The sequence below is a fragment of the Dipodomys spectabilis genome, unplaced genomic scaffold (assembly GCF_019054845.1).
Source record: "Dipodomys spectabilis isolate Male_0828 unplaced genomic scaffold, ASM1905484v1 ptg000600l, whole genome shotgun sequence".
In the NCBI taxonomy this organism is placed as follows: domain Eukaryota; kingdom Metazoa; phylum Chordata; class Mammalia; order Rodentia; family Heteromyidae; genus Dipodomys; species Dipodomys spectabilis.
Genome location: NW_024871277.1, coordinates 593,333 through 612,341, shown reverse-complemented (window position 1 = coordinate 612,341; position 19,009 = coordinate 593,333).

Here is a 19,009-nt window from a genome sequence, read left to right as displayed (position 1 = left end):
TATTAATCCGCTTCCGTATGGTTTACATGGCTTTATACTCCCCACTATCTATTGTTTTTGAAAAAATTTGAAGACTGAGTTACAGAGACTGCATATTAGAGATAATGTATTTTGGTGCTGGGGACTTAGTTCAGTGGAAGACTGGTAAAAGCAAGGCCCCTAGGTCAGTCCTCATCTCTGAAAAAAAAAAAAAAAAGATGAATTTTTAAATTCTTTTAAACAAAGACAGTGGTTAAAAATTATTCCAATTACTCTTTAGAAAGAGTAGGTCAATTATTACTCTAAAATTGGCATTACTTTCTAATACTACATTAAATGACTTTCCTTCTTACTTGATGCAAATAGTTTTTAAAATAATGAATAAAGGGCTGGGAAGGTGGCTCAGTGATACAGCGCTTGCCTTGCATGCCTGAGGCCCTGGGTTCGATTCCTCAGCACCACATGAGCAAAAAGAAAAAAGCCGGAAGTGGCACTGTGGCTCAAGTGGTGGAGCACTAGCCTTGAGCTGAAGAGCTGAGGGACAGTGCCCAGGCCGAGTTCAGGCTCCACAACCGGACCCCTCCCCCCAAAAATAATAATGAATAAAAATATTACGTACACAAAAGTTAGCTTTTTTTTTTTTTTTTTTTGCTCAAGGCTGATGCTCTACCACTTGAGCCACTGCTCCACTTCTGCTTTTTTTAAAAAAAGAAAAAAGTATATTGGAGATAAAGTCTTGCAGACTTTCCTGCCTGGGCTGGCTTTGAACCTTGATCCTCAGATTTCATCCTCCTGAGTAGCTAAAGTTACAGTTGTGAGCCACCAGCGCTCATCTCTAGCCTTCTTAAATTGCTTCCCTGAACTCAAATAATCTGAAGAGACAGAATATTTTTTTTTTTTGTCTGAGGAGCTCCCTCCTAACACATAATTCTGCGGGAGCCTCTGGGCTCTATTTCATAGTTACCAGTGGCTGCCAGCATCTAGCCACTAAAACCTTGGCACCGCCGGCTCTAAGCAGAAGCTACCACTTTAATAGCAGAGCAACCGACTTTCTGGCTCAAGGAATAATGACTGAAAGGTTGTACTCAAGAGAGTTATACAAGAGATCCATTCATGGCAGGTAAGCAGGGAGGCCAGAGGAAATCTGGAATGTTCCAGTAAAGTCCGCTGCACAGAACTAACAGGACCCGACCACCCCCTGAACGCACAATCCAATTTCTTGGGGAGGAAACTGAGGAATCTGCCTAGAGAGAAGAAAAATGACTTAGATTTCTTTAGGAAGAAAGTTATGGAGCTACTTCAGAGTTTTCAAAGGAACAAGATCTGGGGCTCTCGTTTCCCACCCAAATTCATTTAGATTTTCAAGACTTCCAGAGCATTCTATACATGCCTGAAAGTGTCATATAAAGTCTGTCATTTTGTACAATTAATAGATGCTCATAAAAAAATTTTAAAAAATCCAAACTACACTGTAACTTGCATTGATCCAGGAACTTTATTTGTAATTGTTTAATTCCAGGCTGTTTAGATTTAGTATTCCTTGCTAAAACCCTAGGCCAGAAAAACAACAGTCAATAGCAAACCCCCTGCATTGGTTTTACCCGTCCTCAGCACAGCTGTCCTCAAGCTATGTTTTATGTTTCAGGGGGGCGGGTCCTGGGTCAGGTGAGCCAGGCTGGACAAATAAAAACAGCAGGATCTGTCCATACACTCTCCCAGCGCCCTCACCCATCCTTCTCCACACTCTACAACTACTCTTGATGTGAGAGTCAAGACACAAGGATCAGCCTGGTCCTCTTCAGAACCCTAGCTACTTGGGAGGCCGACAAGCAGAGGATGGAGGTTCTAGGCCAGGAGACGCCAAATAACTCCAAAATAACTAGTAAAAAGCTGGGCTGGGTGGTGTGGCTCAAGTGGTAAGGTACAAGTTGAGCAAGGCAGATGAGCAAATAAGCTGAGCAAGAACAAGATCCTGAGTTCCAACCAGGGCAAGCGTGAACACCACACACACACACACACACACACACACATGAAAGAAAGAGAGCACAGAAGAGCCTGACGAGGCAATAGGAATAAGGCAACCTTCCATAGAGGTTCCCCATTCCTCGGGATGGCCTTGAGCAGTCCTGGGTGGTGACCCCTCGACCTCCCATCACCATGACGGTGAGCAGGGGCGCATGCAGGCCCCTGGGCATCCTGTCATGGCCCCTGGAAGATTTGCCTGGAGCAGAGCACTGATGGATCTCAGAGAGGAGCCGAATGGGCAGCCAACCAGAGGAGCTAAAAGATGCATGGAGAGCTCTAATTGGGTCTCAGGTCTGACATGGCCTGGGGTGTCCATTGATCTTTAAGGTCAGGTAGCTGGAGACACATTATTAACCTCTGCACCACACACAACCACCCCCATGTGCCTGCCTGGGGATCCCTTCTGTCTAGCAGGAGCTCTGCTCATCTTTTATTTCCCTATAACTCTTTGCCCTCTGCATCCATACACTCATTCATTCTTCAAGGCCAGAGAGACAAAGAACCGTGGCAGTTTTCCCATATCACAAGGAAATCAGATATTTAAAAAAAAAAATCAGGTCAACTAAGTCTTAGCAAAGATTATTTTGCTGGAAATATGCTTTTACCATGAAATACTATGTTACTGACATCTTCCCTAGAAGGGTTTTTTTTTAAATGACATTTAAGTTATCACATCGGAGTTTTCCTGGCAGTAGAAAAGGTAGTTCTTGATGTTCTAGCTTGTTCCTGGCCGTAGATAAGGCGGTTCTGAACTGCTACCAAAGTATAAGAAATTACCAAGACATGCCTGGGTCCTGATGGCTCACTCCTGTAGTCCTACCTACCCAGGGAGGCTGAGCTCTGAGGATTGTAATTCAAAGCTCGGACAGGGAAATCCATAAGAGACTTTTGTCTTTAACTACCCAAAGGCCAGAAGTAGAGTTGTGGCTCATGTAGTAGAGCTGCTCGCCCAGGGTGCCATGAACACATCCCTTCCTCCACCCTGCGCACACGGGGTAAGGGCTGGGCCTGATGACACTCCTGCAATCAGCAGCAATCAGGAAAGGAGAACACTACCGGTGAGGGAGGGCCAGGGCAAGGCCGCCCTGCCTCAGACTGGCTTCAGGAGCCACAGCCTGGCCACAGCCTGTTCCAAGGGAGTCACTAGTTCACATCCAAAGGAAGGGGCCCAGCCTGGCACCGGTGATCATGCCTGTAATCCCAGCTAGTCGGGAGGCTGAGATCTGAGGATCCCGGTTAGAAGTCGGCCAGGCCAAGAAAGTCCTTGAGATTCATCACCAGAAAACCAGAAGTGGCATTGTGGCTCAAAGCGCTACAGCACTAGCCTTGAGCACAGAGGCCCAGGCCCTGAGTTCAAACCCCACCACCAAATCCAGCCATCCATCCATCCATCCATCCATCCATCCATCCATCCATCCATCCATCCATCCAGATCTCACAAACCATGTGAACCCCAGGATGCAGGTTTCTTCAGAGCCTGTTTTCTTCAGAGCCTGTTCTCCATAGGAGAATTGCAGGCATTCCTAAGTGTTTGCAGATCTGGGTTTTTCTGTTGTCTTATTGTATTTATTGGTGTTTGTGTACATTCATTGTGCAAAGGATGTTCCACTGTAACATTTTCCCATCCCCTCCTACTCCCCTTCTTCCCCGCTCCCCCATCTTAAGAATGAACATCCTCCCCTGCCCCCACTGCTACCCACCCCCCCCACACACACACACATGCTGTCTTTTTTGTCTTTTTTATTTCAAATGGATTTTTTGAGGGGTAGAGGCTGGTCCTGGGCCATGAACTCAGAGCCTGGGCTCTGTCCCTGAGCCTCTTTGTGCTCAAGACTAGCACCCTACCACTCTGAGCCACAGAACCACTTCTGGCTTTTTCTGAGTAGTTTGTTGAAGAGTCTCATGGACTTTTCTGACCATAGTGGCTTCCAACAGTGATCCTCTGATCTCAGCCACCTGAGTAGCTAGTATTTCAGGTATGACTCACCAGCACCTGGATCAAGAGGATTTTTAAAAGACATAGCCTATTTTTTGTATTCTGAATTTACAAAAAAAAAGTTTAATAATTTCTGAAAGCTTAAAATAGTTGCTTAGTTTGTAATTGCTAAAATATAGTTCTGTGAATGAGAAAGAAGAAAATAGCAATTATGTTTCTTTCAAAATGTGTTTCAATATTTAGCTAGATAATATAGAATACAACTTCTTTGACATTATGTATCATCCAATGGCTTTCATTTTATAATAAAGAGCATTTAAAATATGAAAAGTCACAAAACACTCCTACTCCATTCTGTGTGTGTGTGTGTTTGTGTGTGTGTGTGTGTATTGGGGCATGAACTCAAGGCCAGGGTGCTATCCCTTAGATTTTTCACTCAAGGTTGGTACTCTACTACTTGAACCATAGCTGCATTTCTGGATTTTTGCTGGCTAATTTGAGACAAGAATCTCATGGATTTTCCCACCTGGGTTGGCTTCAAATCCCATCCTCACATCTCAGCCTCCTGAATAGGTAGGATTACAGGCATGACTACCAGCACCAGACCCTGCTCTGTTCTTTTCTAACTGTCTCCCCTTTCCACAGGTATTCTGGTATCTCTTAGCTGTTCAAACCTACATAGATTAAAAGCTAATAGCTTTCAAGAGGATCTTTAAAAAGCAAGAACCGTTGCCTTAGGTGATAAGAATTTTGATACTAAATTCTCAGTCTCCTAAGTCTGCCTCATATAGTCAAATGATCATAGCAATCAGAATGTATTTACTTTGCCTTCAAGTGGTCCCTTTTACCGATAGGACCAGCACTGGGTTCCAAATGCACTCAACAAATATTTACTGAGCTTAGACCAGGTGCCAGAGGCCAGTCTCAGTCCTGGACAACGGGAATGGACACCACATCCCCAAAGCTCACATTCCTGAGGAAGGAGTGGCCCAAAAAACCACCACGATGTGCTCATCATCCAGGGGAGAGGGGAGCGATGGACAGAATTTACTCCGAATCTTGGAAGCTTTCATGGAAATACACCATTCACCGTAAATCACCCCCTGTGATCTTGCATAAAACCTTTTTAACAAGAGCAAAGTACACTGTTTCAGTCCAGTGCATATTTCTTAAGCACCTTCTATGGGCTAGGCAAGACGCTCTAGCAATGCTTGCTGCGCTTTGAGTTTTATTGGCTTTTTCAAGAAATCTGTGGTCAACAATAAGATGGAATTCTTTTTTATTTATTTTTTAAAGCTTTTCTCCGTGTTACCTCTCTGTCTCTTTTCTACTTAACCACGAGCTCTTGGAATCACTCGTATTTGAGGCCAACTCAGATGTCAATAAACTGCACGGATACATGTGGACTATTGATAAGGAGGTTGTGTCTGCCTCAGGACCTTGTCTAGTGACCACCATAAGCAGTAAGTCACAAACCAACTGTCCTCCCTCTTAGTCTCCATCCACACCACTGACATCATCGATAGGTCATCGGATGCATGCAAGGAATGGCTTTGCCCAAACCAGATTCATTCCTTCCAGGGAATGCCACTCAGCTGCTCAACTACTCAAAACGACTACAGCCTAAGTAATTCTTCATCTCATCCCTGTCCCTCTATTTCTGACCTGAGTCTGTCCCTCCTCCACCTGCCAGGGACTAGCTGGCCTTCTGCCCTGAGCTCAGCCACAAGAGCTAGGAAATGAAGAGAGACATGGCTCTTCACCTGCTGGGCTGGCAAAGTTTGAAGAAGAAAAAAAAAAAAACAAAGTAAGATACAGATTCAGTTACAAAACCAAAGTAAGAACTTTTCAAGGTCAGTGCGTACTGCCTGTATCTTGTATCAAGACAACTAGACCTTGTAACAATTTCCCTCTGAGTGAAGATTAATCTGTGCACAGCCCACAAAGAATAGAAGCTCTGGGTCGCTCTAAATTTCTCCCCAAGAGAAGCAGGTTCCCACATCAGAAATGCATTCCTGCTCTTCTGACTTCATTTTAGGCCAAGATGAAAAGTTTTCACCCTCATACTGTGCTGAGTTCTGAAACCTATCTTCTGGCAGACAAGAACTTTACATTTTTAGGTCTAAATGACTCCAATAGTTAAGTGGTGTTTCTATGAGTTCTTGAGAGAAAAAGGACTTTAACCTAAGAAGTAAAAGGGGGAAAGTCTACCAGATAGTCTCAGGTATTTGAGAATAAAACAAGTACAAGGATGCATACACACATCTGAATGCCTCTGTTGCTACCATAATATAAAACCCCAGCTATTGGCTGGGTGCTGTTCATACTGGCTATACTTGGTACACAGGAGGCCGAGATCTGAGGATCAGACTTCATCTGAGGTTCCAAGGCAGCCCGGGCAGGAAAGTCAGTGAGAATCTTGTCTTCAAGGAACCACCAAAAAGCCAGTGGCTCAAGTGAACATGCTAGCCATGAGCAACCAAGCTCAGGGACAGCACCTAGGCCCTGAGTTCAAGCCCCAAGATTGGCACAAACAAAAACAAACAAATAAAACAAAAAATACCCCCAACAACTATTAATATGCTACAAGTGTCTCAGTAGAGCTGGATTTATTTAACAATGCTAATAATAAATGAGCTATCCTGAGACAGCCTGGAAGGAAGTCTTCATAGGATGACACAAGGCTCTATCATTGTATTTATGGTGAGGAGATCATCCATAATAGTGAGGCGTGTGTGTGTGTGTGTGTGTGTGTGTGTGTGTGTGTGTGTGTGTGTGCAGGCTTAGACTCAAGGCTTCTTGCTCTCACTTGACTCTTTCCCCTCAAGGGCAGCATTCTATCACTTGAGCCACACCCCCACTGTCAGCCTTTTGCTGGCTAATTGGAGATAAGTCTCACAGACTTTCCTGCCTGGGCTGGCTTTGAACTGTGAACCTCAGATCTCAGCCTCTTGAGTAGCTAGGATTACAGGTATGGCCTGTAATTGCTTCATGTGCAATCAATAAGTTCGTTAACTGCCCTAAAAATTAAGAGGGAAAATAAGTTGCAAGATTATCAATAGTAAACAATATGTATATTAAATTTAATTAATTAATCAATCATTTTTTTAAATATTTATTTTTGTCGGTCACGGGGCTTGAACCTCAGGGTCTGGGCACTGTCCCTGAGCTTTTTTGCTCAAGGCTAGCACTTTACCACTTTGAGCCACAGCACCACTTCTGGTTTTCTGCTGGCTTATTGGAGATCAGAGTCTCATGGACTTTCCTGCCTGGCCAACTTTGAACCATGATTCTCAGATCCTAGTCTCCTGAGTAGCTAGGATTACAATATTTTAACCTGTATAGTCCATCATCAAAGTAGAAAAGCAGGTAGTAGAAAAGCAGGCAGGAAGTAAAGGCCCACACAGTTTGCAGATGGCAGCATAAGTGATCAGTTAAAACCTGCCTGACAAGGAAATGGGATGAGAGACTACAAAAGAATTGAGGACTTAGGAAGAGACAATAAATGCTTGGCTCCATGACCTGCTCATCAGAAAGTGTCAAAAAGAAAATTAAAAAAGCACTTGCTTTAATTGTCTCTATTAGCACATCAAAACCTATTATTTCTACATTGTGCAGGCTTGAATCATTTTTAAACACTTTCGGTTAAATAAAGTAAATCTTTCTAGCTGTTAAGTATGTGTCATAGCTTCTTGGCACACAATTCAGAATAAAAAGCCAGTATATAATACTTAATCATTCAGACCAATTACAGAATTAGCTCCTAAAATTTATATATTATTAAATATCAACATGGAGAAATCAAGACTAGAAGTTCCATCATTCTACTTTTGGTTGAGGGTTAACACTCCAAACTCCCCAATAAGAAAGAGTAATTCATTCGAGATAAGTCTTTCTTATTAACTATCATGGCTCAGTTATGAAACATTTTGCCATCTCTTCAGGCAAATTATTACTGTGTGATCCCAAGAGAAAGAGAACATTGGATGGAACTATTAAGAATGAGTCTGTGAGACAATTTTCTCCAACTAACCAGCAAAAAAGCTAGTAATAGAGGTGTGGCTCAAGTGGTAGAACACCAGCTTTTAGCAGGAAAAGCTAAGCAGGAGTAAGAAGCCCTGAATTGAAGCCCCACTACTGGCACAATATAGGTAAATAAGACAAACCAGGCACCAGTGGCTCATGCCTGTAATCCTAGCTACTCAGGAGGTGGAGATCTTAGATGATAGTTTGAAGGCAGCCAGCCAGATAAACCTAAGCAGTGCCTATCTCCAACAAACGAACAAAATGCAGAAAATAGAGGTGTGGCTCAAGTGGTAGAGTGCCAGCCTTGAGTGACAATGCTAAGGGACAGCTCCCAGGCCCTAAGTTCAAGCCTTAGTATTGGCACACTTACACACACACACACACACACACACACACACACACACACACACACACACAGAGCACACACACATCAAGTTAGCTGTAGGCGAGATCAGCTATATGCCCAGATCTCATAACCACGGACTCCCTGAAGCCTGAAGCTCCGGGAGCTTCATTTCAGACAAAAGCCAATTGTGGTATGCCAAAACCCCCTGTTCTCCTGAAGCATGGGTTGCCAAAATTGCTTTCTTTCCCTTGTCACCTATATTAACCCCATGCCCCGTATTCCTCGTTCTCTTCTGCCAGAAGAGGAGATCATGTCTCTTTAAATCACGTAATTTATAAAATCATGTCCTGACCCCAAAGGCAGCTTTAGAGTATGTTCTGTTTTTTTGTCTTTACAAACAGTTTTGTTTGTGTTAACTCCTCCAAGAGAAAGAATACATCAGGCCATAATAGATTATTATTCAATATCTCGAGGATAACTCAATGTTCACCACTTCTGACTCTCAAATGTGGCAGTTGTGTTTGAGTTGATATAAAAGAGTGATTGAGAAAGTGGTTGTCTCTAGGATTAAGTAACTTTCTGTAGCTCTTGGAGCAGCAAGCCGGCCCAGGGCATCGGGCCTCATTGAATTCCTTTGGTCCACTCCGGCAGGCCCCAAGGTTCCTGGGTTGTAGGCTTGAAGAAGTCCAGAGCACACCTGCGGCCCCTTGAAGAAGTCTGAAATAAAAGAAACTAATATCATGGATTTGTCTCAACACCTGGCTTTACTAAGCATTGCTTTTCTGGTGTGTGTGTGTGTGTGTGTGTGTGTGTGTGTGTGTGTGTGTGTGTGTGTGTGTGTGTGTGTGTGTGTGTGTGTGTGTGTGTGTGTGTGTGTGTGTGTGTGTGTGTGTGTGTGTGTGTGTGTGCCATTTCCGGGGCTTGAACTCAGGAACCGGACGCCATCTGTAGCTTTTTGGCTCAAGGCTGACCTTTACCACCACTTGAACTACAATTCCACTTCTGGCTTTTAGCTTGTTCATCGGAGATCAGAGTCTGGACTTTTTTCTGCCCTGGCTGGCCTCAAGCAGTAATCCTCTGATCCCAGACTCCTAAGTGGCTAGCATGACAAGTAGGAGTCAATTGTGCTGCTTCTCCTCAAATCAATTTTAATGAAAAGTTCAGTTCTTCAGTCATAATTGTCCCATTTTGAGTTCACAATAGCTACTTGGTTAGAAATCCATTCCATCTTTGTAGCATGATCTATTGGACAGTGTTAATTGGAGGTTTGCAGCAACTAGAACAAATGGCATTTTTATTGGAAAAAACAAAAGTGGAGTTTGAATTGGAACCAAGTAATTAGATTTAGCAAGAAGTATTACAATAGTAGCCAGGTGCTGGTGGCTCATGCCTGTGATCCTAGCTATTCAGGAGGCTGAGATCTGAGCATCATGATTCAGAGCCAGCCAGGGCAGGAAAGCCTGTGAGACTCTTATCTCCAATTAACCCCAGAAAAGCAGAAGTGGCACTGTGGTTTAAAGTGATAGAGTGTTAACCTTGAACAAAAAGAGCTCAGGAACAGCCCCCAGATTGTAAGTACAAGCCTACACACACACACACACACACACACACACACCACACACACACACACACACGCACACACATACTACAATATTAAGTGGTAATTCAGATTTTCCTCATAGGAACAGTTCAAGACTGTTCAGACAATTGTCCTCATTAGGCCTCTGACTTAGCTTTTCTTAGAGCCTTTCTTAAAAAAAAAAAAAACACTTGAAATTCTTTCTCTTCTTTGAGATTGTATGCAACTCTTAACACGCCCCTTTCTCTGCCAGGTTTACAATCTAGTAACATCTTCCTCAAGGCCTGGAGGTCATCACTTTGAAGTCTAATCATCAAAGGAGATGGCACCCAGCCATTCCAGTCTCAAGTCCCGGGGAGATAGTACCAGCCCCTGCACCTCCATCTACATTATAGAAGCACCTCCTAACATAAAGACATGAGAAGTTGATTTCTGCTTTGGAGAATGACAATTAGCAAACATAGATGGTACTTGGCTTTCCACCCCATTCCACAGAAAACCCTTCCTGACTCTGCTTGCTTTCCCTTCCCCCAAGAGCTGTGAGTGGTCTTAAACTTCACTGTTGTTTTTGCTTTGACATCACTTTTATAAATATAAGATTATTTCCATAAAATATAGCCAGGTGCCGGAGGTTCATGATTGTAATCCTAGTTACTCAGAAGGCTGAGATTTGAAAATGGAGGTTCCAAGCCAGCCCATGCAGGAAAGTCTGTGAGACTCTGATCAATTAACCATCCAAAAGCTGGAAGTAGAGACATAGCTCAAGTGGTAGAGTGCTAAACGTGAGCAAAAAAGCCTAGTGAGAGTGTCCTGGCCCTGAGTTCAAGTCCTAGGCCAACACACACACACACACACACACACACACACACACACACACACACACCAACTTTCTTCTCAGAAAGATTATAAAGTGATGACTGTTTAGGTGATTTTTCCTCTTGTTAGTTACATCCCAGAGTACTTACTTTTTTCCCTTTTCTCTTTGAAGACATTGATACTGAAGGTGGCATTGATACTGAAGGGCTTTGAATGGAGAACTTATTTCCCTGATCATTTGAGCACAAAGCGGGGTCCAAGTGTGCCCCCCAATTCAGTTCCCAGCTCTGCTCCAGTGGCTTGAAAACCTGGCCAGTGGGGGAGGGGAGAAATCACAGACTTTCATTAGAACTAAAAGTAATTGTGTGTGTGTGTGTGTATGTGTATGTATGTGATTATGTGCACACACATACACACTTCTGGTGCCTTATAATTTTCAGAGACTCTCATGTTTATTCCTTTAATCTGCCCAACCACTCTCGATTTGAGTGCTTATTCTGTGCCCTATTTTTCCAAAACAAAACGTAAAACTAGGACACAGAGACCTTCAAAGAGTTGTGTAGCTCTGCTGGTGCACACTTCTCTGAGAGTGAGGCTGGCTGGTGGTCATTCTGTCACCCATTGCCTAGAACCACACCAGCAGTGTCCCCTGCGCTTGCTCACTCATTCGCAGTGGAAATCTTCCTGTCTCTACGTACTGGGGTTCTCAGTGGAAATCTTCCTGTCTTTATCTACTGGGAGAATCACCAGCATCTGACAGTGACAGCCACTCCCCCTCCCCTCCCCCATTCTGTGACACCTGGCTCATTTGCTCTTGCTTAACTCGTTTTCCTTTCAAGGATTTGAATTCCTTTATCTCAGGGCATCTGGCCAGGCAGACAGCAGAGGAGAGGCCTGCAATGGTAGATAGGCTTTCCTGGCTGATTGCTGACTTGGGAGCATATGCTCCATGCCTCTTCTGAAGGTCACCCAAGAACAGAGGATCTGAAAAGGTGGGGTCCCAGAAGAGGCCACGCTGGACCACGTTAGCAGCCCAGAGAGCAAGGAACCTGTTTCCAGCCCGCTGGTCATGGTGGCCACAGGCAGTCATTCCCTACTCCTGGAGGTGCCACCAGAGGACGAAATCCTGTCTGCACATGTATTGCGCTTGGGAATTTCATCGGCTTGGAGGGTACAGGGAAGCCACACTCGAGACGTCGAACCCAGAGTCCTTGTAAGCGGACTCACATCCCAGAAAGCTAGCAGTCCTAGCATTGCTAGCATCACACCGACAAAAGCAAAAACCCCATCAAGGCAGATGCTACCTGGCGTGGGCATTTGCAAATCGTGTTTACAGAAGCGGAACAAGATAGTTAGGGATTAAGGAGGGCATTGAGGTTCATTAGAGGTAATTAGTGGGGGCAATCAGGGGTTGAGATTTACTGGAATCTATCCTTATCAATCAGGGGTAAAGAATTGGGATTTCCTGGATCTAACAATCCATGATGTATCTGCCATTCTCAGGACCATCTAGGGTTCTCAGACTTGAGTGAAATGTCCCTGTTACCTATCAAGGCATGAAGACAGCGGTGTGGACAAGATGGCGTTCCTTAGGCCCAATATTCATACATCAGTGTTAGCGCTGGTAAGACTTGGTAGTACCCAAAGTAGTCAGGGTGTGGTCATGGTAACAAGATGTGAGGAAATTTGACTGGATTCAAAATCCCTTCTCGTGTTTGCAAGCAATCTACTATTACATCTGTCGAAGAAAGGGGAAAGGGATGACAGATTCTTCAAATGTGATTCCCGACATCATCATTTCAGCGTTGTACTTGTTTGCTGGACAGGCTCTGGCTTTGCAGACCAGGTCAGCTTGAAACTCATGATCCTCCTGTTTCGCTAAACTTAGTGCTGGGATTATGAGTATGTGCTACCGGGCGTGGCTCCAGTGAACCACCAGGATGTTTTGAAGGCTTAAACAGAAATATTCTTAGTTGTTTTTTTTTTATTATCTTCTTCAATGAGTATTTCCCACCAACAGCAATCATTCTCACCAATAGAAATAATGTCAAGAAAGAAGTGGCTATTTTTTATTTTTTGGTTGTGTGGCTTGAACTCAGGGCCTGGGTGCTGTCCCTGCACTCTTCAGCTCAAGGCTAGCGCTCTACCACTTGAGCCACAGCGCTACTTCCGGTTTTCTAGTGGTTTATTGGAGATAAGAGTCTTAATGGACTTTTCTGTCCAAGCTGGCTTCCAGTCTCTATCCTCAGATCTCAGCCTCCTAAATAGGTAGGATTATAGGCGTGAGCCTCCAGCACCTGACCCTATAATGCACTTTAAACATATTCACCTTTTCATTTCTCTCCCTAAAGCCTTTCCGTCTTCCCTCTATTTCCCCTTCCTCCTCTTCTTTAATAGTCCCCTAGTGAAAATCAACCCTGAGGCTCGTGCTTTCACGGGCTGTTCCCTGGTGTGGCACAGCAGCAGGGAGCAGTTCTGTCATCTCTCCTTGCACTCTCTGCCACGTGGCACACACTCGCAGAACACGGAGGGCTGAGCAGGAGAGCTCTGGGCAGATTCACGTCTCCAGCCCGGCTGATATTGATACCATTGCGTCATTTACGATTGCTGCATGATTGCAGTAAATCTTCCATGGCCGAGAGCAGCCTGGGCCTGTCACAACCAGTGAGCTGGGCACCTGCCAATGCTCACTTCTCCTGCTCACAAAGGAGCATTGTTTTGGTTTTGGTACCAATACTGGGGCTTGAACTCAGGGCCCTGGGCACTGTCTCTTAGCTTTTCCACTCAAGGCTGGTGCTCTAGCAGTTAAGCTATATACCACCTCCCCTTCTGTTTTTTTTTTTTTTTTTTTTTGCTTGTTTGTTTGTTTTTTGGTGGTTAATTGGAGATAGAGTCTCTGGATTAGCTTTGAACTGTGATCCTCAGATCTCAGCCTCCTGAATAGCTAAGATTACAGGTGGCCCACCTGCATTGGGCTTGTCAGATAATTTCCTTTATATTGAGAGAGACAAAAAAAGAGAGGGGGAGGGAGAGAGGGAAAAGAGGAGAGGAGAGAGACTATATATGTGTGTAAGTATCTGTGTGTGTGTGTGTGTGTGTGTGTGTGTGTGTGTGTGTGTGTGTGTGTGTATGGTGCTAGTCCTGAGGGTCTGAGTACTGTCTCTGAGCTCAAGATGGCACTCTACCACTTGAGTCACAGCTCCACTTCTGTTTTTGTTGTTGTTGTTTGCTTCTTGAAATGGACTTTCCTGCCCAGGCTGGCTTTAAACAGTGATCCTCAGATCTGAGCCTCTTGAGCAGCTAGGATTGCACGTGTGAGCCACCAGCACCCAGCAAGATTGTATGTTATCCTACTACAGCAAACACCTCTAGTATTCTTCCAACCTGCAGAGATGTTCACTTAGTTCCTTTCCTTGGCTTTGTACTGAGCCTCTTTCCTGTGGCAGTGTTAGCATTCCCTCGGTTTCATACATGTTATTTTGTACCCATAGTCAATAAACCATTGGGGAATTGTAAGGGAAACTTGGGCTTCTGATGCTTGAGTGATTGGATTAAATGATCATTTCTTTCAAATTTTATTCCCCCCCCATTTATGCTATATACGCTAATCAAACCTGTGTCAGAGATGTACTTTCCTGACTCACCTACGAGCTTCTAATGATGCTGAAGGTTCAATTCTGTCCCAAAGTGCCACTGCAGTCTAAAGTTTATACATTCCTCTTGTATTCAGCAGGGGTGGACATAGCATAGAATGAAAACTATTCACTCACCAGGTTTGGGTCAAACACTTAGGCTTTATTTCTGCTTCTTTTTCATGGTGTGTGTGTGTGTGTGTGTGTGTGTGTGTGTGTGTACACGTGTGCCAATACTGAAGCTTGAACTCTGACCCTCATGTTCTCACTTGGGTTTTGCATTCAAGGCTGGTGCTCTACCACCCGACCCTCTCACTTCCGACGTTGCCTTTTTTGCTGGTTAATTGGAGATAAGAGTCTTTCTTGGGTTTATCTGCCCGGGCTGACTGTGCACTGTGATCCTCAGATCGCAGCCTCCCGAGTAGCTGGGAGTGTAGGCATGAGCTACCAGTGGCCAGCTTGGTTTCTGCTTCTGTGAGGTTGATGTTGGACACATTAAACTTCTAAGCCTCAGGTTCATTGGAGACACAAAGTGACTAATGCCATCTTCTCAGTGGGTATTCTATGGATCAGATGACGTCAGGTGTTTAGAACAATATTTGGCAATAGTTACACCAGTAATGGGGGTGAGTTGCCACACGATTGCCACATATGCTAGGCTCTCCCTGTACCTTTCACCCCATGACCCTCGTCTGGGTTATGAGACGTTCAGCATCAGTCTTCCATGACTTGAGAAGATTGGCTTCAACAAAAACAAGATATCAAGTTTTTTCTGAATGGGAATGTGGCTCAGTGGTAGGGTGCTTGCCTAGCATGCATGAAGCCCTGGGTTCGATTCTTCCGTACCACATAAAACAGAAAAGGCCAGATGAAGCGCTGTTGTTCAAGTGGTAAAGTGCTAGCCTTGAGCAAAAGAAGCTCACAGTTAGTGCCCAGGCCCTGAGTTCAAGCCCCAAGACTGGCAAAAAAAAAAAAGATTTTAAATTTTCCAATTCTTCAAGAAGGTTCTGGATAAGTGAGTCAATGTCTCTGTTTCCTGCTTCTCCCCATCCTCAGATACATGGATTGTCTGAGCTGAGCAAGGGTAGAGGGAGTGTTAGAGAAGAAAGTACTAGATGTGTGGCTGGAGGCATGGCTTAGGTGGTAAGGCACCTGCTGATGAGCCTACAGCATCAGTGAGTTTGAGTCCTGGTCTCAGAATTAAAAACAAATAAAAAGAAAGAAAGAAAGTACTAGACTTTGAATGATCCCAGGATCTGTCCGGCCCCTCCTGAAAGAGTATCAGCATGGCACAGGGCAGAAGCGAGAGATGACGTTGTAATTTCTGCTGATATTTAATGGGAAGTCATCATGGCATGATTTCTGGAGGCAGGGGTCATGGGGTCGCAGGGTCATGGGGGCATCTAAGAGTCTGTCACATACAGCAGGATTATTAGTCTCAGAATCAAATCTGGGAGGTGGTAGTGGGGGAGGGGGGCGGTGAACTGATCTACTTTACTCTCAAAGATTGTTCTTTTCACTTTGGAAAGCAGTCTGGAGGGTCCTTAGAAAGCTAAAGATTGACCTCCCTTACGACCCAGTCATACCACTTCTAGGCATCTACCCTGAACAACAGGAACCAATATACAAGGACACGTGCACCTCCATGTTTATTGCAGCACTGTTCGCAATAGCTAGGATATGGAAACAACCTAGATGCCCCACCACAGATGAATGGATCCAAAAATTGTGGTATCTATACACAATGGAATATTATGCAGCCATTAGAAATGACAAAATAATGGCATTTGCAGGGAAATGGATGGAGCTAGAAGGAATCATGTTGAGCGAGGTAAGCCAAGAATGAAGAGACAAACGGTACATGGTCTCCCTGATAAGTGGATGCTAAATCCAAAAGGTTAGGTGATACGACAAAACTAACAGGACTTAAGAAACAAAGAACTCCCGCTCATCTGGTTGAACCACTACTAAATATCCCCATGCTGCTGATCACAAACATGGTATATAACATGTGAACACTGTTATATATTACAGACTGTGGTAGACAATTTGCTCCAGGGAAGTTAGAATGAACTTGTGACTTTGAAATTATGTAATCATTTAATCACAATCAAAAAAAAAAAAGAACCTCGGGGAAGGGAGGGAGGGAGGGGATGGTAGGGGGAAAACAATGGAGGGGGTAACAATGTTCAAGAAGAAGTGTACTCATTACCTCACTCATGTAACTGTAACCCTCTGTATAGTAGCCTTACAATAAAATTAAAAAAAAAAAAAAAGATTGTTCTTTTCTACAGCTGGAACTTGAGGTGAAATCAACTAGCCAAGGGTAGTGGCTCCCAGCTAGGATCCCTGGACTCAAGAGGCTGGAGGCAGGAGGATTGTTAGTTAGTTCAAGACCAACTTGGGCTAGAGAGGGACCCTGTCTCAATAAAGTAAAATAAAAAAGTGAAATAATCTGATAGGCCTAGAAAAGATAAAAATCACATTTTCTCAAACCTCATATTTGACTAGAAATTCCTACCTAGTCATGGGAGCTGTGATCTTTAAAGCAAAAATGTTTCTCCACTCACATAGTCATATTTCTACCAACTGATGCCACAGAAAGATAACTATATATTTCAACATAAAATACTATCTCCTGTGTTTTCTCCAAGCTACTATTCCTAGGTTTGTTAATTGCTTATTACAGAAAATGAATTCTAGACTCTCCTGTTTTAGATATTGTTACCTATACATATTTAAGCATAATTATCTTTCTCAAAGATTAGTATCAAAACCTGAGTTCTGAATGGTACATAAAAATTCAATATAGAGGGGCTGGGGGTTTAGCCCAGCGGAAGGGTGGGCACGCAAAGCCCTGGGTTCGGTCCTTAGCCCTGGGAAAAAAAAAACTACAAAAGACCAAAAGAATTCAATATAGAATTTTGGGCACAGATGGCTCATACCAGTAATCCTAGCTACTCAGGAGGCTAAGATCTGAGGATCACAGTTCAAAGCCAGCCCAGGCAGGAAAGGCCATGAGACTCTTATCTCCAATGAACCACCTAAAAACTGCACGTGGAGCTGTGGCTCAAAGTGATAGAGTGCTAGCCTTGAGAAAAAGAGCTGAGGAACAGCACCCAGACCCTGAGTTCGAGCTCCAAGACTGGTATGCACGTGCATATGCACACACACTCACAAAATCCAACATAAAATTCTAAACTCTACTAAATGACTTTAACCTCTTTTGACAGTAGTACAGTGAAGGACTTAAGTAAATAGAAATCATTTGCTAAAATAACCACATTCCATTGCAGCGATTGGAGATCTAATTGAGGGTTGAATAGAGCTCAAATTTTAATAATTCAAATAGATCTTTCTCTCTTTCATTCTAAGTTTTCTTTACCTCTTTTTAAAAACCTTTTCTGGAACCAGTGCTGGTACTTGAACTCAGGGCCTGGGTGCTGTCCCTGAGCTTTTCCTAAGTTGGGTTGTCTCAGTTCTTGAAGCATGTTGTTGGGTTCCAAGCATTTGACAACGTAGCCTAGTGGGCAAACTGGAGAAAAGTCAAGGACTTTATAGGATTCATAGGGTTTAAGGATTTATAGGCTTCATCAGGTTCTAAGAGCCTGCCTACTCAGGAGGCTGAGATCTAAAGGTTGCAGTCAAAGCCAGCTTAGACAAGAAAGTCTATGAGACTCTTATCTCCGTTAAACACTGAAAAGCTGGAAACGGAGCTGTGGTTCAAGTGGTAGAGCACCAGCTCTAAAAAAGCTAAGGGACAGTATTCTGTCCCTAGGTTCAAGCCCCAGAACAGGTACATACACACATTCACACCCGCACGGGAGATGTATAGGATTTATTCTTGGCCATAGAATATATTTCTGAGCAAATAAGAAAAAAGTAAAAAAAAAAAAAAAAGCATATATAACACATATATAACCCTGACAAAACTCACTAGCTCTCCATACTTACTAACTTCAAACAGTCCTGGAAGTTTAAAACTTTCCACTTGCTTGTGGTCACTCGTCATCTAGTCTACCCAGCTCCTCACCCATTTCCTCTTGGCTGATCTCCTCTCCACCTCAGGGATATGCCTGTTGATTTCTTTCTCCTCACTTGTGGCAAACTAAGCATAGCATACAATTCACTTCCCTAATCATTTTAAAGTATACATTTCAGTCAAGTCACCTTTGTCCATATTGCATAACCAATCTCTGGGTCTCTTTTCTACAAGTCAAGTGGCTGAAAAATGACTCCTAACCCCATTAAACAACAACTTCCTATCGCTCCCTCCCCCCCACACCCTTGGCAATTTCCATTCTGTGAGGTTGACTGCTCTTGGTCACAAATATGTCTTACAGGTGGAATGATATTCTGTGGAATCATACTCATTTCTGTGCTGGGGCTTGGATGCAGGCCCTGGGCATTATCCCTGAGCTATTTTGGTCAGACTAGCACTAAATCACTTGAGTCACTGCTCCACTTGTGGAATTTTGGTGGCCAATTGGAGATAAGAGTTTTAGGAATGTTCCGGCCTGAGCTAGTTTTGAACCACAACCCTCCTAAGTAATTAAAATGACTGGCATGAATCATTGGAGCCCGGCAATATTTATCTTTTTGTTGCATGCTCATTTCACTAGGCAGAATGGTCTTAATATTCATCTGTGTTATTCCATGTATCAGGACTT